The following is a 24,463-nucleotide window of genomic DNA, read 5'->3' as shown; positions in this document are numbered from 1 at the left end:
TTATTTCATGTAATTTTTTTTATTTTTTTAGGAGCCAGATTCTATGGATTCGGATAATTCTGGTGCCCTGTAGGATTCTTTTGTGGCACTAGAGGGTGTATGGGAAACGTGAGTAGCTTTTTATTTTTCATAATTATATTTTTCTAATGCGTTTTTATGCAGGATTCAATTTGTTGCTTGATCTGGATCTGGATCTCGATCCATTTCATGGAGCCCTAGTTGGCGCCATTTGGAGTGGACCATCTTGGCCTTTATTCAAATTTCAGCCTTGACTAGTCCAAGTCAATATGGTTGTTGGTCACTTAATGACCCTTGGCCAAATATAGCCTAGTCAAAATCGTGGGTTGTGCTATGCTTAGGAAGGCCATTTTCCTCTTTAATGTGGTTCTTCCCCAAGCTCCAAGCCTATTAATGAAGGGAGGTCGACTAGGGGGTGGGGGGGGGGGCTCTTTAATCTATCAAAAAAAAAATTGGTGGCTGGTTTTTTAGAAAACTCTTTGAGTGAAAGAAGATTTGAAGTTCCATGGTGTGGAAAGTGCTCTTGAGAAGACTGATCTTGACGTGTTGTTGTGTAAGCACTTGAGTTCATGATTGTTGATCTTCAAAAAGGGTGTTCAACCTGTTGTTCGTGAACCTCTGTTTGGTGTCGGCTGCTACCCAACGACATCCCATTGTCATCTTCATCCGGATAAAAAATTTGTTGGTTCATTACTTATATTTCATTGTTATTTTCTATGCTTCTTGTTGATTATTGGATGTAAGTTTAGAGTAGATCATTGGTTGCAGTTGGTATGCAATTTTCTAAGTTTCTATGTTACTGAATGGTTCTGCTGCTCACAAGAAATATCCAGTTCTATTTGATATTACATAACTCGGTTTCCTGTCAAAACCTGAATTCCTGAATTCCAAGTTGTCAGGAATGACTACAAAGAAATGATCGTATCAGCCTCGATATTGGTCTGTTTCTGGCGTTCTTTAGCTTTCCGGAAATCTAAGATGATCATCTACAACTTTGTAGTTGAGGCCATTGCATTAGTCGACCCTTTGCACCCTTAAAAAGTATTGATAAAATTTTTGTCATACAGGTGTCACCTGTTTGGTTCATAACACACCTGGTGGTGTTTGGTATTTTTTAATTATCTTGAGATTCCCTGCATGAAAATTCAATTTGTTTGATTCTATGGAAAGCTATAAATTAGATCTAAAACTTTCGTGTCTAGAGTTCTAGCTGAATCCTCATTTATGTGTCTCAAAAATATCAGTCTTTCTGCTATTGTCGAATAGTTGAAAATTTAATTCATTAGTCAATATCTCATATCATTTTTTTTATAATTCAAAAATTCATAGAGACTCATAGAGAACTCAAAAAAATCCAAATCTTAGTTCGTTGAAAATTTATAGATTTGACCTATGTTTTCTCAGTTGGCGGTTTTTGCAAACTACACTGTCTGAAGGGTCAAAACCCCTTCAAACAGACTGTCCGCGGAGTCCGGATGTCTGTCATAGATGTGTGTGTTTGTCCCAGTCCCGATCCTGTGGAACAGACATCTCTGATCCGGATCCAATGATGTTGGATTCGTTGGAAAGACGTGAGAGTCATGCACAACTCTTCTTTGGACCGCCTTTATCGAAACAGAGCGCACAGGTCCTGAAAACCCTATTTTCTCGAGTCCTATTCAGACTCATCTTTGTGAAAGCTTCCACGCGTGTTAAGATCCATTTGGATCTTGGATCCCATTCCACAAAATTTTCTCACAAATTTTCAAAACGGAAGCGAGTAATTTTCAAAACCATTTTCAAAACTTTGGTCGAGTTTGACTCACAGAATCGTTTCTTCTCACTCTCGCAAAGGGAGGGAGGAAAAATTTTGCGATGATAACAATATGTCTCATTGTAATCGAGACCTTCAATTTGATTGTACCCTTTTAAAACCAGTCACACTTTGTATCTTTTGATAGAGCCATTAGATCTATATTTATCTTTATAAATCCACTTACAACCAACCAATTGTTTGCCTTCTAGTAAGTCTATCATTGGCCAAGTGTTGTTCTTTTCAAGTGCTCAAATTTCTATGGCCATGGCATCATGCCAATGTGAGTGTTTCATGGCTTGGAGAAAGGTCTTTGGTTCAGAGTTTTGAGTAATGACAGGGAGAAAAACTCGTTATTTGTGAGAGAATTTGCCATAAACGAGATGATGACTAAGAGGATGATTAGTACTTGGAGCTACGCCACCTGAAGTGTCAGATTAGAGTATAGGTGTTGCAAAGTAGCACTTATAATCCTTGAGATACGATGGTAGTTGACATGTCCTATCTATTTTTTTGACAGGTTGGGCTTCAGAAGTAGGTGATGCAGGGTTGTTCAGGATGGGATCCACAACATTGTGAACAATGGTAGGAGGCTGGGTGACATTGCGGTTAGAGAGCATAGGTTCTTGGGCTTGATGGTGAGCATTGGGCTCTTGAGTCTCAAATATCGGGATGGGTAATATATTACTTTCATCGTTGTTAGGAATCCTATGATCTCAAAAAGGAAATTTATTTTCATAAAATTTAACATCTCTGTCAGAAAAAAAATTTATTTGTTTCAAGATCATACTATATACCCAACTTAGCCAAAGGGATACCTCAAAAAAATGCATTGTCGAGCACGACTATCAAATTTATGGGTGTGATGAATATTATAAGCACAACAAAGACACCCAAAAACTTTGAGATGATTGTATTTGGGTGCTTTGTTATGGAGAACCTTATATGGTGTCATGCCCATCAAGGGTTTTGATGGGAGACAATTTATGAGGTAAGTGGTAGTGAGAATTCATTCACCATAAAAATTGATGGGTAGATTAGCTTGAAAATGAATGACAAGGGCGACATTTAATAAGTCCCTATGTTTGTATACCCCTTCAGGACTATTGTTCACCGTGGCATACAATAATGGTATAGCCGCGAGTGACATGTATTTGATTATGAACCTGATAGAGTTCAAGGGACTTCCCATCACTCAGGGGGTATAGAGGTTGTGGTTATCATTAAATATCTAAGGATTGATCCCGACTACTACAGTAGAGGATGCATCCGAATCGGCCTGATAGGGTTATCCTAGTATGAGTTCTACCGCCCTACTATGAATAGGGTCAACAGGCCTCTGAGGTATCTAAAATACATAGAATAATCAACCTCCAGAATGTTATTTTGATGCCTAGACAAAACTTCTCCCATATACTAAGGAGTGAACCGCTAATATCGAAACAATGTATTAGCTATAGGTTCAGCGATGTATGAATGTATGTTGTTTTATCAAGTCCTGCATAACCTTGAGAAAGGTGTCATGATCGGTATACTACTGGACCGATAGGGCAAAGACCCATGTTGTATTCGCATAATTAAGCAAAGCTCAAGGAGCTCGCGCTTGGGTTTGTGGGATACGGATATGCCAAGTCTTGGAGACTTGAACTTGACATCCCAAATGAGGCCTTGAAGAAGTCTGTGCTAAGTTGTGGAGACTTGAGCGTGATGTTCAATCATAGCCCTAAAGAGGCTCATGCCAAGTCATAGAGACTTAAGCAAACTGTTTAACTCATAGCCCAAGGAGGCTCTCGTAATATACACTAAGTTATGGAGACTTGAGTGTTGTGGTTCAAACTGTGACCCTGAGTGGTCTATGTGTTTCCATATGCTTGTTTAAATGTGTGGATGAATGTTTGCTTACCAGACCAGCTGTGGTTTTGACACCGTTTAATGGAGATTTCAAGTGTTGAACCTGCGATGCGATATATGGAGCAAGGCGGCATCGAGTTCCAGGGTTTCTCCAAACAGTGTTGTACTGCTTCCTTTATAAAACTAAATACTGTTTTTCCAAGCAGTGATGTTTGTAACAAACAAGTGTTTTTTATAAATGGAATACCTTGGTGGTCAGTGAGTGCTTGACCACATATCTGTGACTTGCTCAGAGTTTTCTAAAATTGATGACTCATTATCATCCATTTCTGCTGCTAAAACCTTTTCTAAGTTTCGTTGCAAAGAAAAAAAAAGTCATGAAATTTTTAACTTAGCTTTGTTTTGGAAATCTAGGGCATTACAGTTATGGTAGGAAGTGGTTCATAATTGCCTATCTCAAATTCATGTAATATATATGCCGTATGAAAGTGTTTGAAGTTGATCATTCTATTTAATCCAAAGACATGCTAGAGTTCGAGTGTTTCTTTAAGCCAACTCTATGTGCTACATCTATGACAATCTACAAGGTTGGATAAAATTCAATTTTAAAATTAAAAACCATAATATATGATGTATTCTACTCATTAACTCGTGTTTATGCACTTTTAGGTGCACAAAAACTCATTTTATAATCATCATTATGTTGATTTAATTGTCAGACACATTTTTAGGGAGATCAAATAATCAACAACTCACATTGCACTAAAAATTTATAAGAAAAAATCAAGTCTCTTTAACATTCAATTTTTTTTATGACGAAGGAACCCTCACTAAGAATCGGGTCACTAGCGGGCCCACCTCCTTGTTAGGTAAAACCCCGGGTTTGGGACACAACCACCCAACTGTGTAAAAACAACAGCAGCCCCATGTGATAGCGGGGTTCGGTCATGGGCCTTCAGCTTGACACAGGACCCCGTTTACCACATTCAATCTAAAAAATGTTTTTTGAAAATAAGCAATTACTAGCATGCGCTTATAAAAAAAACTCCTGTATATGCTCACATTAAGTGGGAAACACCTATAACTATAATTTTCTAAAGTGAAGATAAATTAATTAGAACTTAAAGATGTTCTTTGGTAACTTGAATATGAAAGTCAAAGTGATTTTTTTAACCTAATAACTAACTCTATATTATTAAATTTATGATTGATTTTAAGGGTGTGGTTGCTTATTTCAATCAATTGTGTGTTATATATATATATATATATATATATATATATATATATATATATATATATATATATATATATATATATATATATATATATATATAAAACCTCCCCAATGGAAAACCCTCCCTATAAAACCCATGAATTTTAAAGAATTTTCAATGAAATAAAAATGTGTGTTTACGTGAGATAATATGGTTTATGAGATATTCAATGTGATTTTGAGGCTTGTGGGCCAGCCGAGCGAACCCAATAACGAATACTGGAAAGGGTACTTGGATCCGGACTTTGACGAGATCTGATGATCCAACCCGGTTCACGAGGCCAAGTAAGGAAACCTGATGGTTTTGGGATGATAGCGTGAGATCCGAAGCACATTTAAAATAAGCGAGTGCAAGTTTAAAACCAACGGGTGAAAATCCACTTGAAAATGGAAGAAATCCATCAACAAGGAAAAATGTCCCATTGTGACATAAAGAGAATTTTCTGCAAAAGTAAACACCAAGTGATGGTGTGGTGTTGTGGTAGGACACACGGTGTGTGATACCACCACCCAAGTTCAAAACCCCTTGTGCACAGTTTATTTTTTTTACAAGAAAGTGATGATTTCTACCTTGGTGAAAAGGGTAAAAATGTGAGATTAAGTTAAGCCTAAATTTTTGGCTTTTTCATCTAGCTCTACCAAGGATTGAGGAGAATCCCATGTGACATGGAAGAGGGATACCCATAAAGCAAATAGTGAGGGAAGTTAGAGGAAATCATGCCAAATAGAGGAGGGGGCATTGCTGGAAATAGACATCACCCACCAAAAACGTGAGATTTGGGTGAAGATTTAATGCTTTGAAAATTTAGTAACTTCCCCCTAAATAGAGGAGTTAAATGAGAGATTTTTGGTAAGGAGTTACACAAGACGTATCTCTCTCTCTCTCCCTCTCTCTCTCACGGTGGTGGTCGACCTCCATTGTTGGATTGTGTGGACCTCCCTTGCTGAACGCGTGAACATCCATTATCGACGTGTGGACTCCATTGTCGAAGTGTGTGCTGCTCTGACGAAGGTACGAAGTTGCAGCCTTGCCGTCGTGAGACTCCAAAGAGGTAAGGAGCATTGCTATTTGTATGTAAGTGGTTGATGCCTTGTGCACATCTATGTTGCAATATCATAGAGTTTACGCGATAAGCACCACCTATATGTAGGTGCGTTTAGGGCCTCGAGACCCAGGTGGGATGAGCTGAAACACCTACTCGCCAATAGTTCAATATGTAGTGGTTCAGCCAATGGTTCTCACCCTTGGCCAACGTTGGGGCACTGTGGTGTTCTTAGTAAGAGCATTATGTTCTTATGTGCATGCCTGGTGATATGTAGTACTCATATCAAAACCTACAGTTCGAATCTATGTAGGGAAATGCATATATTTTGGTGTGGGCGTTAGCCATGACAGATTCAAGATCTAAACAAAATAAAGTAGGCGAATGGCGTGGAACCTTAAGTATCTCGGATTATTATTCATGAAATTATTGTTTGGTTGTATTTTCTTGTTCAATACACCTTTCATACTTTGTAGATTGAATGGTTTTAATCAAGTCTGAAGTTATGTATACGTGATTGCTATTTCACATTATGGTAAAATAAAGATATATCATTCCTATTGGGTAATTCGATTGGATTTAATGTTTTTGAGTGTGGAATCCACTCATATTTATAGTTGAAAGATTCCATACATTGAGGATGAAAGGGGGTGGCAAAACAGTCCATTTAGAATGATCAAAATGTTTGAAAAATAAAAAGATACACCCTTTTAAAAGTTACAGAAAAACGGCAAAATTAGTCGACTGGAACAATAGTTAGTCGACTGATAATATGTTCAGTCGACTGCTGCTAAATTTTTCCAGGAAACAGACATTCTGTTCAGTCGACTGATAAAACCTTCAGTCGACTGATGTTAAAATTTTTCCAGAAAACAGATATTCTGATCAGTCGACTGATAAAACCTTCAGTCGACTAATGCTAAAATTTCCAGAAAATTGATATTATGTTCAGTCGACTGATAAAACCTTCAGTCGACTGTTGCTAAATATTTCCAGAAAACAGACATTCTGATCTGTCGACTGATAAAACCTTCAGTCGACTGCTGCTAAATTTTCCAGAAAACAGACATTCTGTCCGGTCGACTGATAAAACTTTCGGTCGACTAATTTTATGATCAGTCGACTGATAAACCCTTCAGTTGACTGCTGCTAAATTTTTCAGAAAATAGACATTCTGTCCGGTCGACTGATAAAACTTTCGGTCGACTAATTTTATGATCAGTCGACTGATAAACCCTTCAGTCGACTGCTGCTAAATTTTTCAGAAAACAGACATTCTGTCCGGTCGACTGATAAAACTTTCGGTCGACTAATTTTATAAAAAAATAACGTTTTGCTTAGAAGATTTGAATAAAAAAGGTTGGTCGATCGGTGAGTCTATTGGTCGACTAATAAACCTGAAAAATTAAGTAAAGAGTTTTCTAAATTATTTTTTTCATAAAGGGTTCTTTTAGAAAAGTTCTCCTAAAGACTTTTTAGGTGAAATGCAATTGAAATATCTATAAAGGGAATAGTTTTGATGGTAAACTAAATATGTGGTTCACATATGGACTTTAGGATTATGTCCAATACATGAAACACACATGATACAGATATTTACACAATGAAGATCATTTCTTGTTCAAGATAATATAAGAGTTCAAACATGAACATGTGGTTTTGCTAAATGTTGGGAGTGCCAGATAAGCACTTAAGAAATGATAATGTTGGATAATGCCAGGTTGCGGCGTAACCAGTGAGGGTATGAAACGTACACTCGAGCTCATAAACAAATCTTAAAATGTCGAATGTATAAGTACTCGACACAAAGTTGAACCAGAATTCTGAGAAATTATGGTTGCCGCCTATTGGGTTTCTAGTGAGTAATGTGCATACACTAAGATCACCTCGAATGTGGGTTGAGATTTTGGAAAACCTCTGTGGTGCAATGACTTGCACATAAGAATAAATAAAATTAAAAATATGCACACATAACCTAAATATGGGATTCTGGGTATACCTGAAAGATGGTGTATGTTACTGGTTTCCCAGTGTTCTGGGTACATCTGAAAGACGATGTATGTTACTGGATCCAAACAAAATAAGAATGAAAATTATGCATATATATAATACTTATGGGATTCTGGGTATACCTGAAAGACGGTATATGTTACTGGTTTCCCGGGATACTAGGTATACCTAAAAACGGTATATGTTACTGGTTTCCCAAGGTTCTGGGTACATCTGAAAGACGATGTATGTTACCGGACCCCTTGTAGTGTGATAGCTTGCACTTGGTTATAAAGAAAATGTAAAATGAAATATAAAACCTTCGAGACTCTGAGTATACCTGAAATACGATATATGTTACCGGATTCTTCAAGCTCTGGGTATACCTGAAAGACGGTATATGTTACTGGACCCATGGTCTACCTTGGAGAGGGTAGGTGGTACGTACTTCGTGGACGTTCGTGTTTTCGTGAGAGCTAGGTGTCTCACTGTATGGTCTTGGTCCGCTACGAGGTTTATGCCTGTGCGTACCCACAGGGTAAGAGTAAGTTAAGCATTAGATAATTTAAGTTGACTGGAAACTTATCTCTCAAGAATTATATACTGTTGATTTGGCTTTAGTGACACTTGTGGAATCTATAACTTGTACTAATGTAGATAAATATACCTTTAGTTCAGTCATCTTTTGCACTGTATCATGAATTAGAAATCATAATTATCTTCTTAGAATGATATAAACTTCCATGCTAGTTATATATGCAGTTGTTGCACATATTTGTACACAGGACACTGAGCACCACATATAAATACATTGCTTCTTACGCAGACAGGGGAGTCTGACCCTTCTGCTTTAAATGTTTTTCAGGCAACGCATAAATGGAGCATCGTGGCGTCGCATTTGAAAGTAGTCAAGAGATCTCAGATTTTCAGTGTTTTCTGTTTGAACTCTGATTAGTAGATTTACATTTTTTGTCATGGGATGTAATTAATGACATTAATGCTTTAATTAATGAATGGTATGCTTTTTGGTACTTCCCTGTCTTACCCTGTAATGCACCCAACTTGTGTTTTTCGCACTTCCGCTATTTCAAAAAAAAAAAATACTCCAAAAATTTCACTATAAAAAGTTGGGGCGTTACACTCCCAGACTTCCCCAATGGATATTTTATTGGATTTTTGGTGTTTTTTTCAAAATTTTGAAAATACAGATATGGTCTATATGCTTGTTTATATAAGAATCAGTTCTTGGAGCATTTGATTCAGAAGCATTGATATGTTTTTATGAGTTTCAAAATCAACAACATATAATTTTCATAATTTTTTTAGGCTTCAAGTACCATTTTTTTAATCCAAAATTCATGATCCAAGTGTTGATTTATAGTAAATCAATCATGTTGTGGGATCCAGTTTTTGCAAAATAGTAAGATAAGATATCAAACGACCTTCAAAAATCATGAAAATCGACATGAACACTGTTAACAACCCTAAAAATAGCATACAATCAAAAAATAAATTTAATAAATATACTGAAAACCAATATTAAATTAAAAAGTGAAAACAAGTTGCTGAATAGGCTATTTTGTACCTATCACGGTGTTAGACCAGAATAAAATATCAAACAGAGATGAAAATTTATGAAATTTGCCAGGAATAAATTAGACATAACAATGAAGAGAACCTTTTTTACGGATTGGAAAAATCATCTTCGGTTAGAGAGATATGATTCTAGCAAGATGCACTTGATTCTAGACAATGCCTAACAATTCAAGAAAAGCAGATTCTGGTTTCGGGTTGAAATAAAATAGCAAATGATATGTAAAAATCACCAAAATCACATGACAGAAACAAAACATGCAGACAGATCGCTCACTTTTTATGGATCAGAGAGATCATCTCCGGTTAGAGACCTACAAGATGGTTCTGGATCTGAACCATGCCTGACAATTCAAGAAAAGCAGGCTCTAATTTTGGGTGAAAAAAATAGTAAATGACAATAAAAAATCACCAAAATCACATAAAATAAACTAGATGCACAAACAAAGATGTCACTTTTTATGTATCTGAAAAACAATCTCTGGTTAGGGAGATATAACTCTGTCAAGTTGCTCTTGATTCTGCACAATGTTTTGATGGTGCAAAAAATAGGTTTCGGTTCTTGATTTTAAAAATGGGTCATCAGATGCCCAAAAATTATGAAATTTTGCCAGATTTATAAAAACACATGGGTATAACCCTCATAAAAAATTCAGATCGAAATGACAAAAATATACACATGAAATAATGAGGCTAATGTGTGGCTAGAATCAAGATTTATGCAGAACTGTCAAACAAGATTAAAGAACTTGATCTAACATGCATAAAATGAAAAGGAAAATACATATGCAATGTTTTTTATTTTTGTATGGATTAAATAATATAAATCTCAATCTCAGATGCATATAAATAAAATAAAATAAAGAAAATGAAAACTACATGAGATTTGCTTTGATGTAGCCGATTGATGGGATTCGATCTATGAAAGGTCGAATCTCCATCTCTTGTTGGCTAAGATAGAATCAATAACTAAGCATCAAGATATGAAAGGAAGGCATGGAAAACAAGGGTTTATCTGTAGCTGGTCTAATCATTGATGCTACTGCACAAAAAGCAAATTAGGGAAGAAGAAAGAAAGAAAAAAAAAGGAGCGGCACTATGAAAAAAGAAGGAAAAATCAAAATATGCAAGAGAGAGAGAGGGATTTTACCTTGGGTTGGAGGAGGAGCCAAGAGAGAGAGAAAGCTTAAGGGTTAGATGGGATGAGATGGGCTGGACGTCCTCCCCTTGTACCCTATTTATAATGTTTTTTAGAGCTAAATACAGGGATTCTAATTAACAATTAATTAGGAAATCTTAAGGGGGCGATTTTCCTAGAGGAGTTCTACTGAATTTTGTTTTGACTTTTTGACTTTTCTTCTTTCAACTTAATTGAAACACCTAAGAGACCTAAATGAATTTGGAAATCTCCAAATGTGGCGTCACCTAGGTGGGCCCCACATTTGGTTTTTAAAAAAATTAAAAGTTTAAAAGGGTTTTAAAAACAAAGTTAAAAATGAAAGGATAAAATCACAAGTTAAAAAGTGAAAATCAAAGTCCTAAATCAACTATTTTTTTTTAAATAACAAGGACAAAATGAAAAGAATAATCTATAGGTGATGCCACCTAGGTGGGTCCCTTTTGGAGTGAATTGGATCTAAGATCCATTTTGAAGTTCGAGTTTGATAAAAAATCCAAATCAGAATTCGATCTGGATCTGGATCTAACATATTGAAAAAGATGTTTTTCTGAAAAAGGTATTTCAAAATATCCAATGTAAAGCACTGGGTTTTAGGTTTAAAAGATTAGTTTTAAACCTGGGTTTGAAAGTAGAAGAAGGTTTGAATTTGGACCTGGATCCAAAGTTTTAAGATGACAAAAGGATCTGGATCTCAAACAATCAGCCTGGATCCATGTTTGAAAATGATGAAAAGATCTTGGATCAAAGATAAGACTGAAAAATGAATCCTGGATTAAAGATAGAATTGGCAGGTAGATCCCGGATATTGAAGAAGTATTGAAGAGCGGATCCTGAGTCAAATATAGAAAGTGGATCCAGGATATTGAATAAGCATTGAAGAATGGATCCCAAATGGCAAATGATTGAGTCCTGGATATCTAACGAGATGATTCAAGTTCAGAGAACAAATCAGACCCTAGATATAGATAGCAAACCAAATTAAATAAAAGGATCATGGTCCATATAGAGAATGAACATTGGATATCGGATCTAATATCTAAATTAGAACATGAATTGGATCTCATATATAGATATAGTTTCAAAAAAGGAATCGACCCGAGTTTGGGCTAAAAATTGATTGAATTGCCATTTTGAGTAGAAATGACCAAGATCAAAAATGATTTTGCCCTGTAGGGTGAAGAGTGACACTTGGAAGAATGGTTTGAACAAGGTTGAACTGAATTGAACTGGGTTCTAGGGTTTCTAAACTCAGATGAACTAAAAAGACACTGACTCAACTAGATTCCTAGACCAAATGATCGAAAATAAACACAATTCTCAGTGAAATGATAAGAATTTCACTGTAGAGTGAAGTGAGTGACGAGAATATACTAAGTTTGAGCTGAAATGAAGATCACCTAAACTAAGATAAACAAAATCTGGAGCTAAAACACTAGCTAGGCTTACTGAGGTTAGCTCAATTTTAGCTGAGATGAGTTGAAATGGATTCCAAGAATGTGAGAAACAAACTTGAACTAAAACTGGATCACTTGAACTTCTGATGATCTCAAGTTAAATACAAAGGAATAAGACTAACTGGAATTGACTGACTCAGAGACAATTGGATGAAATTTGAGCTAGAAATGAGCTCATTTCTCATGAAATGAACCAAATTTAGCTGAAATGAACAGAGTTCACTCATCGTGAGCTCAGATGAGCAGGAAATGACTGATATTCTAGCTCTTTTGAACTTAAAATGAGCAGGATTGAGCCTAACTGATGAGGATCTAGGGTGACCTAGGGGTAAAATAGTAAATTTACTAGTAAAAAGGGGGTGAAATAATGCCTAAATTAACTTGAATGGACATGAAGGTTAGACTCATCTATTGTACTACAAGGTTGGCATATGTGAAAAGGGGGTATCCAGAGATGAACCTGGAAAATTTGAGGTGTTTACACTGGGTGGACTAGAACCCTTCATGGGTTTTATTTTTTTTCTTCCCTTTGTCTACACTATATGCTCACACACACATAACGATTTTCTTTTTCTTGCTGTTCCATTGTTTTATATTCGAGTGCAACACATTGGCATTATTTCCCTTTCAATGCTTACTTCTTCTTTTGTTTCTTCACGTTCTTGCACAACACACATGAGTTGCCTTTGGACATGGGTATGGTTGGATGCATCCGGCCAACTCCTTGCGGCGTTGAGAGCAAGGATCACCGCTTCCAACACCCAATGCTCCATCTGAGGCCCATGGTCGTATGGTCCCTATACACACCAGCAATGGGACACGTTGAATGGTATATAAAAAAAAAACTTTTTAAAGGTGAACCATAAAGAGATCATGTTTTTTTTAACCAGTAATTTTTTTATCAGACCTTGGTGTCGGTCTAGGAGGCTTAGACTAGGTTGTGAACCATGTGTCCAGACCAGGTCGGTCTGACCAGACTGATGTAACCCTGGTCTGACCTCATTGGGTCAGACCCAGGTTACTTTCTAGTGGCAGAGCGGCTACCAAATGGCAGACGCACCCACTCGGGTGGGCCGAGTTAGGTGCAGTGCATGAATGACCCATTACTAGGAGTCTGCCCGAATATACATACATATATGTATGTATAAAAAAAATATTATAAATAAAATACTATATTACTTTCATATTGATAAAAGATATGTATGATTCCTGGCACATCCAACCTCATTTTTTCACTTCCTATCTCTCTTCATCATCATTATTAGCAAATAGCAGTGACAAGATTATTGTGAATGCATAGTCATGAAGTTACTGAAAAATGTTGCGGTTGGAAAGCTTTTCAAGATTGTTGACATACACCAAAACTGGGTTGCAGAAACGTCGCGTGTGGCAACACCCTGTTGCTGCCATTTTTCTGCAGAAACAATACTCCATGGTAGCGTCCTTCTAGCTGCACTTTCCCGTTTGTTTGACACCCGGCAGCGCCTAGTAGGCTGCAATTTCCTGCATGCTCAAATCATGTCGGGCAGCCTCTAGCATGTTGCATAAATGGCGCTATGGCAACACCTCTCTTGCTGTCATTTTCATGCAGAAGCAATCACCTATGGCAGCGCCTTGTCTGCTGCAAAATTCCCGTAATAATGATGCATCTGGCAGCATCACTCGAGTTGCATTTTTTTGCATATTTAACGCACATTAGACAACATTTACTTGCTATAATTTTTCTTGTGAATACCCCGATTTGCGGCAGCACATTGTTGGCTGCATCCTCTGTAGAAAAGTAGCTAGTGGCCACACCTTGTGCATTGTGTTTTCCTACAGAAAGCTGCACTTGTTGGTAGCACTCCGTTGCTGCAAAATTCTACAGTAATGGTGGCAGCATTTTTCTTGTGTTTTCCTGCACAATTGGCACTTCGTGGCAGCGCTCTACTTGCTGCAATTTTCCAGCATACTAAAACACGTATGGCAGCATATTGTTGGCTGCAATCTCCCGCAGTTGTGGTGCCGGGTGGCAGCGCCCTTCTTGTTGTAGATTCCCTACAGTTTTGATTCCTACTACAATACTTAGAATGCTCTGATTGTTAACATAGTCAAAAGCGTATGGCCGCACTTAGTAGGCGGTGAATCACGGTACACTTGACACACATTCGGTAGCATGTATGGCTTGACAAAATGGAATAGCTTGAACTCCAAATTTTCGCAGCATACTTAATCGATTTTGACAAATCACATGCCTTACTCGCACAACTTGACACTGATGCAAATTGTCTATAGAAGCATGTGTAGAACAGTTATGTCTTGCTTAAAATGATACAGTGAGAACATTTGAATTTCTAAAATTTATGATAGCATGCTTGATAATATTGACAAGTCCACACACATTGTTGGCACATCATGTCATGGAACTAAATTTTCTAAGTTAGCATGCTTTGATATTCAAGTGTCTTAGTTTCATAGCATGATATGCCATATAACGCTTCGAATGAACTCACATGCATTTTCTTTATAAATCATATTGTGTATTACACATTGACACTTGATTCGTCCCAAACATGAAAAAGAGAGACTTGGAGCACCACAGTAGGGTTATGATATGTTATTTGAGATCTTGTTGCATTATGGAACTCTATGGTGAGTTATGTTGGGCGTTGGACCCATTTCGTGAGTTGAGCTCACTTGTTTATAAATGTCATACACCCCTAAAATAATGTATGTTGATGTCACCTTCACCGACAAAGTGCTCCTCTTAGCCTAGATATGCTAGAGCACGTGAATGGGCGGGTTGACCTCATCATGTTGTTTGTGTTGCCCTATGGGGGACACAAGGCAAATATGCCTACATACCTCGAAAGGAGAGAATGTTTACTAACTAAAGCCTAAAAAGATAAACCACCCAGTAGCCCATTCACAAACGGTTCACATTGGAGAGGGTGGATGGTACAACCTTGAGTGACATGTCAACTTTTATGACACGTTTTGAGGAGCAATGGCGTCCTCTGGCCTCCAGTCACTCAGAGTTAGGGAGGTCGAGGTTACCTATTGAGGTATTCCTCAGCTACTGCAGTAGTGTAGATTGCAATCCGTTGCCTATGCGATGTTTCTCTCAACCACGGGCCACTCGCATGAGATTGTTACTCAGTCTGTAGGTACCCCGGTTATCACACTCAATAAAATAATAGACGTCAGCGATATTTTTTTATAGATGCGAGGTTTTCTTTCGCGTACCCGAATGAGTAATCAAGACAAAATAATTAAACTAACTTACTATTGACTCATTGATGGGATGATTATTGTATTTAGTTCATTACTTAATTACTTAAGTGCACTTGATTATGATTTTAAGAGCATGCTAGTTACATAATATTGTTACGCACTGCTTACGTTTATTTCTGCTGCAAATGATACTCTTCCTACTCATAGTTATAATGCTTAATATTAATGGCTGCAAAAGAATAATGTTCATAATTGCCTATGCATGTTAGATGTACTCGCATTTTTCATTAGTTATAAACATGCTTAAATGTTTCTAACTGTTCCATCATGCTAGCTTTTCTTATATTTTTCATAAAATGTTTAGTTATGTATTTATCTCACCGGCTAGCAAGAGTTTTGACCCCATTTTATGAGGTGCAGGTGATGCTTGACAGGTGGTGCGATGAGGGCAGGTGCGTTGCGAAGATTGGACTCACACTTCTAAAACTTTTGTGATTCTGATAGTCTTTTGGGGAGAATGTCCTAATGTGAGAGACAATTTGTAAAAAGAAATTGTATATCATGTTGTCTCATTTTGTATTTAAAAGGGCATATGGTATTTTCTGTATTTGATGATTCTCGCCTTTAACCCGCTCAAGGATGTCCAATTGTTTTTCCCTTTGATTTTCTGCTTTGCGTAAACTTATAAAAACAAAGTTTTTCCTAAAATCCATGATTTTTAAATTGGTATTTTTGGGGCGTTACAGCATAAACCAAGGACTAAGGTGAGATACTCTTTTTAGGAATGTATACGATATATATCACACCACAGTAATTAGCAAACACTTGATAGAGAGAGATCGACAAACAAACTTACACTCTAATCGGTGAAAAGGGCTTCTGTTGCGCTACAGCTCACTTCGAACCTAATTTTAGCTAAACTAGGTTTGAACCGTCTTTAGAGATGCTAAACTGATAGGTTCGACTTAGTTGAGAAAAAGAAAGAGCAGGTTAAGCTATTAAGACCAAGTGGTTTGCACCAAACTGGGTTTAGTCTAAGTCAATTGGGTCAGGTGAGTTTGGACTTAGCTCAAGTAGGCTAGGTCTAGGTTAGGTGGGTCAGACTGTAAACACCCCAAATTTTCTAGATCCATTCCAGACATTTTTTTTCTCAGATGCCAAACCTCTGCAGGGCAGTGTCGAGTCTCATCCCTAGGTTTATCTCAGTCTGAGGTCAGTTTACCCTATTTTTGTCAGTAAAATTATCATTTTACCCCTGAGTCACCCTTAGCCCCTTAGTCAGTTAGATTTAGCCAAGTTCATTCTAAGTTCAGAAGAGTTAGAATGTCAACCATTTCTAGCTTCTCTGAGCTCACGATGAGCGAATTTTAATCATTTTTTACTATTTCAGCTAAAATTAGTTCATTTCTAGCGAAATGAGCCCACTTTTTAACTCAAATTTTAGCCAAACTATCCCCAAGTCAGCCAAATCCAATAGATCCTATCCCTAGGAGTCTAATCTGAGTTCATCAAGAGTTTGAATGGTTCAGTTCTAATCCAAAGTCACTTTTTACTTACTCAGACCTTGGTTTGAGCTCATTTTAGCTCAATTCACTCCGAATTGAGCTAACTCCAGCTGGTTGAGCTAGTGTTCTAGCTTCGAATTTAGTTCACCTGAGTATAACTGGCTTCAGATTCAGTTCATTCTAATCTAGTCCAGTTCAAACCAGTCTAGTACCGTGTTTTTGCCCCTGGAGGGCGAAAATAAAAACATACAAATTTCTTCAGGACATTGTTTCTGATATTTTTCTAAACTGGGACAAGTCCCAATTCAGACTTGGATCAATTCTTTCATCTAATATCTTATCAATATTCAAGATCCAATCCATTTCAATTCGGATATTGGATCCAATGTTCGATCTGGTGTCTAAATTTCACCCCAAACCTGGATTTTTCATGTGATACATTCAGAAATCTGTATCCAGAGTCCAATTCATTCTTCGAACCTGGAATAGCTCATCAGATATCCATGATCCAATTAACCACTTCAGATCTATTTCAGTCTGGATCCGCCTTCTAATCCGTTCAGAAGGTTAATTGCATCAATTTGAACTCGGATTCACCTAATATCTGAGATCCAATTTTTACTTCTTGGATTCTGATCCAGGTCCAAGATTCAATTTTCATTCTCTGAGCTGGATCCAAGATCCAAATTCAAAATCCCAATTTTCATTATGAATTTAGGGTTTTTCATTTTCAAAATTCTTTAGAAATCCATATTCAAAGTTTGATTCTCATTTTTTAACCAATTTGCTTCAAATTGAGATCCAGATCCAATCTTTTTCAAAACCTCATATTCAGATCTGTTTCAAAATTCAATTTTTATCCTAAATTTAAAATCAATCCTTGAATTTCAAATTTCAATCTCATTATTTTGCAAAAATCCTTTGAAAAATACCCTGGATTCAACTCATAATTCAATTTGGATTTTAAAATATCAAAATGGATTTAGATCTAGTTTCAAAATCCAGTTTTTATTCAAAATCAATTTGGGGATATCAAATTCAAAATCAAAATCCGATTTTTATCCCAAAATCAGAATTATCTTTGAATTTCAAACCCAAATTCAATATTTTTGTAAACAAATTCTAAAAATTCAATCTAGATCCGGTTTTAACCCAATTTGGATTTCAAAAATCGAAATTGGATTTTTGAATCCAATTATTTCTAAAATTCTCCTTTTTATTTCTCATAATTTATTTCCCTTTTTATCTCAATTTTGAAATAAAAAAGGAAAAATATTATTTTCAAAGAGGGGTGCCACTTGGTATTTTCGAAAATCAAAATCAAAATCATTTTGAACAAACCTTTAAAATCCTTTTTGCTTTTAAAAATTCACATGAGCATCACTCACAAGGTGATGCCATGTGTCAATATTTGAATGAAATGCCTTTTCTCTCAACCTACAAAACCAAAAAAAGGCACACATGGGCACCCTCTTGCAAGAGGGTGCCATGTGTCAAAATATTTCACAAAGGGCACTTTTGCCGATTTAAAAAACTAAGAATCCCACATGGGGTTGGCGCCAACCCCTCCCCATGTGAGCCTTTGCTACATCAGCTCTAGGGCTTTGAAAATATCTTGATTTTCCTATGCCCATAATGCTCCTCATTGTGCCTTATAAAAAACCCCCATGGGGGGCAAGTTTTTCAAGAAAAAAAGGCCTCTCTCTCTCAAGCATTTCTCCTCCTCTTTGGCTCCTCTCTTGGTGGCTGAAGTGAAGAAGATGAAAGAAGTTCCTCCAGCCCAAGGTAGGCCCTCTCTCTCCTCTTTTCTAATTCTTCTTTCTCTTTTTTTATTTCTTTTTTTCATCTCTCAAAATCGCCCCCCCCCCCCCCCTTTCTTCTCTTCTTTCTTGCAATTTCTTTTCAATATCATAAAGTAACAATGTAGATCTATTTTAGTTTCATGTTAATTTCTATTTTTATGTTTTAATCCATTCAATTTGCCATTTACTTTTGTGCATTTTTATTCTAGCCATTTAGAATTGAGATTTGATCTTCAATAGATCAAATCTTACATTCAATAGGCTAAATCAATTTCAATTTATGTCCCAATGCTTTTAATTTAATTTTTAGATATTTTGATTATGTTTTTGCATCATTTTCATCATCTTCTATGATTTGAAATGATAGATCTCATGTTTGATCCTTGGATCAATTCATTAATGAGGTTTTATTCTACTCAATCATGTTTAGATGCTATTTTCCATTCTGGTCCATTTTTTATCTCATCAATTCGCATATAATTAGATATTATTTTGATATATTTTTTCATTGCATTTTTATTTATATGTTTTTGGGATCTCTATAAAAAATCAGATCATTCTGAGTTGGTTTGATCTCTCAAAAAAATTGGGATTCAAATCCTATCATTTTGGGTCGTCCAATTTTTTCCTAAAATTGGACCAACTTGTTGGAGTGACTTCTCTCTAAGCAGAGATGATATTTCAAATCTGTAAAAAGGGATGTCTCCAACATTAAGTCTCGTTTTTCCATGCCATTTTTTATCAATTTCTATAGTGTTTTTATACCTAATTTTGGTTAAAATCGCAACCCTGCTATACTATATCACTTTTATAGTCCGGTTTTTAGCCTATTTTGTCAGAGTCATATCTCCCTAATGAGAGATCATTTTTAAGATCTGTAAAAAAATATTTTATTCATCTGAATGTTTACTTCATTTATGTAAATTTTCATCCATTTATATGAAGTATTTCTATTTCTTTTGCATTTTAAGTCGAGACCCTGCCTGTTTGCAATCCTAGGCATTGCTTAGGCCTAGGATCAACTTATTGCATTTATATCTCCTCAATGGGAGATCATTTTTCAAATCTGTAAAAAGAAAATTCTTTCTTAGAATGTCTAGTTTATGCATGCTAATTTTTATAAACTTTCATCAACTTTTCATCTGTCATTCAGATAAAAAACCAGAACTATGTCAATTTTCTTTCACAAGCTTTTACAGATTTTTGGTCGATTTGATTGGATTTGATCTCCCAATGAGAGATCATTTTCTAGATCTGTAAATTATAGCTTTCTCCTTTGCATGTCTAGTTTATCTCTGTAAATGTTTAGTAATTTCTATAAAGTTTTCATACCTGGTTCTGATAAAAAATCCGAACCCTATCATTTTGCCTCATTAAGCATTTCTTAAATTTTATTTCAACTTATTTAGATATGTCCTCTCTAATGAAAACTCATTTTCAAAATCTATAAAAAGAGGTTTTTTCCATTTTAAGTCTAGTTTATCCATATAAAAGTTTATAAAATTCTATGGCCATTTGACCCTTCATTCATTGTATTTTTCAAAATTAAATTTATAAAAAACATTGTTTTATTAAAATGAAGTTAAATTGGGCATTTTAACAATCTCAAATATAATTCATGTATTTCATGAATTGAAAATATCCTTTGTCAACTTCTAATGCCTTAACTTCATTTTAGACAAATTTTGAAGTTTATTTGCTTTTTATTTCAATCATTTTCAATGTATTTTTATTAAAACCTCAATTTCAAGGTTAAATTCATTTTGAATTCATGTTTTAAAATGGATTTATATATTTCAAAATCCAATTTAAAAACTTTAAAACTTAAAAACTATATTTTGAAATACTTTTATAAAAGGCATACATCATTCATATTTCTTTTTAAATTTCTTTATTTATTTTTGGGGCATAAAAGGCTAATTTTAGATTTTTCTTTAATTTTTCAATAATTGAAGAAAATCCATAAATTCCTACAATTATTTCTAACATGTTTGCTAATTTTGCAGAAATTTAATTGTGATCTTTTATTTAAATTATTATAATTGATTTAAGTATTGTAATAATTACATTATTGAAAATTTTATTTTGTGCATAGTTTAGAATGAATGAGCATATAGATTAATTTCATAATTGATTCATTATAGTTTATTTTTCTTTAATTTTTAATACACTATGGAAAGCATGAATGGCACATGCACCATTTAATAAAAGGTAAATAAAACTAAGTAAAGATTGTATTTTCGGCCCTAGTCGAAATATGAATAATACTTAGAGTTATGATTCTTTATTAAATAAAAATTTGACCTATACTTTTAGGTCATTTTAGAAAATCATCATCTCTTTTATAAATAATTTTTTTTCATTTATTTGAATTAAAATAAAGATTAATTCAAAATGTATTTGTGGCACTAGTCATGAATATATTAAAAATTATTCTTGTTTTAATTCTATAAAGGCAAAAAAAAAATCTTTTTTTTCTTTATTAGAATTTTAAATAAATATTAATTTAAAATATATTTGTGTCCCTAGTCATGAATATATGAAAATTAATCTTATTTTAATTCTATAAAGTACAAAATTCTCCCTAAAATTTAAATGATTTTTCAAAGAAATAACATATTCATCATTTAAAAGATAAAATTACATCATTTTTCTTAATTATTTTAAGTCATTTTCAAATTTCTAAGTGATTCTCGAAACATTTTTCAAAGACAATTTTTAAAGTCATTTTCGATTTCCATTATCAAATTCAAAATTATTTTTCAATTTCATTTTCGATTTCATTCAATTTCAAATCCTATTTCAAATATTAATTTTCAAATTCAAATTCTCGGTTTTTATTTTCAATTCTAACTTTCTATTTTCGAATTTCAAATTTCAACATTAAATTTTATTTCAATTTCAAGTATTAAATTCAATTTTCTATTCCAAATTTCGTATTTTATTTTCATTTCAAATGTCAATTTCAAAATTTTTATTTTCAAGTTTCAATTATTAATTTTGAATTTCATTTCAATTCTCGATTTTATTTTAAATTAAGTTTCAAATTTCATTTTGAATTTCCAATTATAAATTCTAATTTCATTTCCAAAATTTTGATTTTAATTTTTAATTTTTAAAATAATTTTCAAATTCAATTTTAAATTCAAAGTTCAATTTTAATTTTTAGTTTCAATTCTAAATTCTGATTTTCAATTTCAATTTTAAATTCTAAATTCAATTTCAAAATTCGATTTCTAAGTTCAATTCTCAATTCAAAAATCAACTCCAAATTTGATTTTCAATCAATTCAGATTTCAAAATTTTAAACTTGACTTTGAATTCAATTTCATTTTGTCGTTTTCAATTTAAAATTCAACTTCGAATTCCATTTCAAAATCGAAATCAATTTTCAAACTCAAATTCAATTCAACTTCAAATTTTTAATTCAAAATAAATCCAACTTCAAAATTTTCAATTCAAACTCAATTTCAATTTTTCAATTCAAGTTCAAAATTCTTCCATTTCCTAAAGGATATTTTCAAAAACCATTTCAAAATCACTTGAAAAAATCAGATATCTGAAACCCTCTTCCAAGCATATATATTTTCAAGCTCAAAATCATAGCACAAGCATAATTCTCTGTGCATTTAGGACTTAGAATAATTTTTTAGACAAATTTAGGCAATGTAAAAGCATAAATTCGATCCTTGGTTCGATTACCCCTGGTAAAGGCGCTAGGAACGGTTAAATCTCATACCGAAAAGCGAGCTCCGTCTCTCTATTTTCTCATAATTTCTAGAAACGAAGGCGAGTAAATTTTTAAATTTTTTTTCAAAAGGTCAAGTGGACCTTGCGAGACTTTTCTCTTTCCCTAAAAAGAAAAAGAAAATTTTTGCAACGATTACACAGACCCAGTTGGTATCAAGCTAGGTCAAGTAGGCTCAGGCTATGCAGGCAAGTTCAAGTAGGCACAGATGAGTTAGGCTAAGTAGGGGAGGTTTTAGAGAGAGAAACAAGTAGAGAGAGAAGGGGGGGTCGAATTTTTAAAAGGGGGAGGGGTTGTAATATCCAAAAGTTTTAAGGATTTATAAATTCTGAAGAAAATTCAAGTTTTAATTCTGATTTATTCTGGATATGAGTTATAGTTCTAAAACCCTGAAGTTCTATGGTAAGTATTGATCAAAATGAAGATTTAAACTTATATTTGAAACCTTGATAAAATTTTGTAGAGGATTGTTTAAAAATCATAATTGAGGGACATTTTCATCATTAATCAAATTATCAACGACAGCTTAGTAATTTGTCAATTCAGTAGCATTTTCGCTAAAATCCTCAACTACATAGGGTTAAAATAGTAATTTTTTCTTTTGGAGATATTTTTAGGGAATTAATAAATTTGTCAGGGATAAAATGGAAATTTTTTAACCCCAATGGCAGGCTCAACAATTATTTGAACTGCAGAAGGGCAATAAAGTAACTTTCAAATTCTCATATGGCTTTCTTGAAAGATGGGATTTGAATTAGCGCAAAACAGGTATAAAAAAATTAAAAATCAAATAAAATATAATATTTTATATTATTTTATTCTAGAGACCATGGTTTTGAAAAAACACTGACCCAAAACCATGGGCAGCCATGGTTTTTACAAAACCATGAGCTGAGATGTGTCACCTCACAGTGAGGGCGTGACACCCAACCCCCTTCTCTCTCTAACAAATGTCAGAAACAAATATTAAAATAATAAAAAATGACAAGTGTCTTAAAAAAATATTTTTTTTAATCAAGGGCCCACAAGGGGGGTGGCACCTCCTCTCTCCCCTATAAATACCCCCTCACCCCCTCTCTCCTCAAGTTTTGAACCCTTTTTCTCTCTAAGCTCTCTATCTCTCTCTAACCTTGAGTTTCTCTCTCTAGTTTTTAAGCTCAAACCTTCGTTGAATCTCAGATTTTTTTTGAGAAATCCCTTCTAGCCTCTTCTATCTCTCCTTAGGCGAGATATGTTCCCTCGTAAGAGTTCTGATGAGCTAGATTCAACTTTGGGAGTGCTGCCCGTGGGAGTTCTGCTAAATTTAGTAGAAAAATCAAGTTTGAACGACGAAAGCGCTGCTCAATTTTGCTAAATCAAGTTAGTACTCAAATTATTCTTTTAGATTCAAATTCGTAATTGTAGGACCTCTTATTGTCCCTATGAATCCTATGACTTCTTTCTTTGGTTTTAAATTTTGACAATTTTGCCAAAATTTAATCCAACCATGCCTCTACATAGGTGAAGTTCTGTCTAAAATTTTCCAAATATTTTTAAGTATTTGGAACTACTATAGCAGTAGTTTTGGCAAAATTTTTCTAAAAGATTTTTGAAAATTAAAGTTTTTATAGCAGAAGTTCTACCAAAAGTATTTTAAAGATTTTTAAAAAATAAAACTAATACAAGAGTAATTCTGGCCATTTTTTCTAGACATCATAAGCCACGAGTTATTCTTTTCATTTTCAAGCCTTAAGCTAGGGAAGTCTCCCAAGTTCCAAACCCTCTCAAGCCGCAAGTTGTTATGGAAAACAAGTCAAAGCCCTTTCTCGTTTACATGCCACGTGGCAGTTAAACAACCATGTTCATCGATAACCGAAAGAGAGCAAGTTGGTTATAAAGGTGGAAATTGAGGGGTATAATCGTCAACGGCGAAACCGATAAAGTAATTGTGTATTGGAGGCCACTGTCATCACGCACGGGAAAGCATTGTGTTTGCATAAGCACTGCCCTCACGTACCTCTAA

Source organism: Nuphar pumila, chromosome 16 (assembly GCF_984573655.1).
Source record: "Nuphar pumila chromosome 16, dmNupPumi1.hap1.1, whole genome shotgun sequence".
Taxonomy (NCBI): domain Eukaryota; kingdom Viridiplantae; phylum Streptophyta; class Magnoliopsida; order Nymphaeales; family Nymphaeaceae; genus Nuphar; species Nuphar pumila.
Note: the sequence above shows the minus strand (reverse complement) of the source record.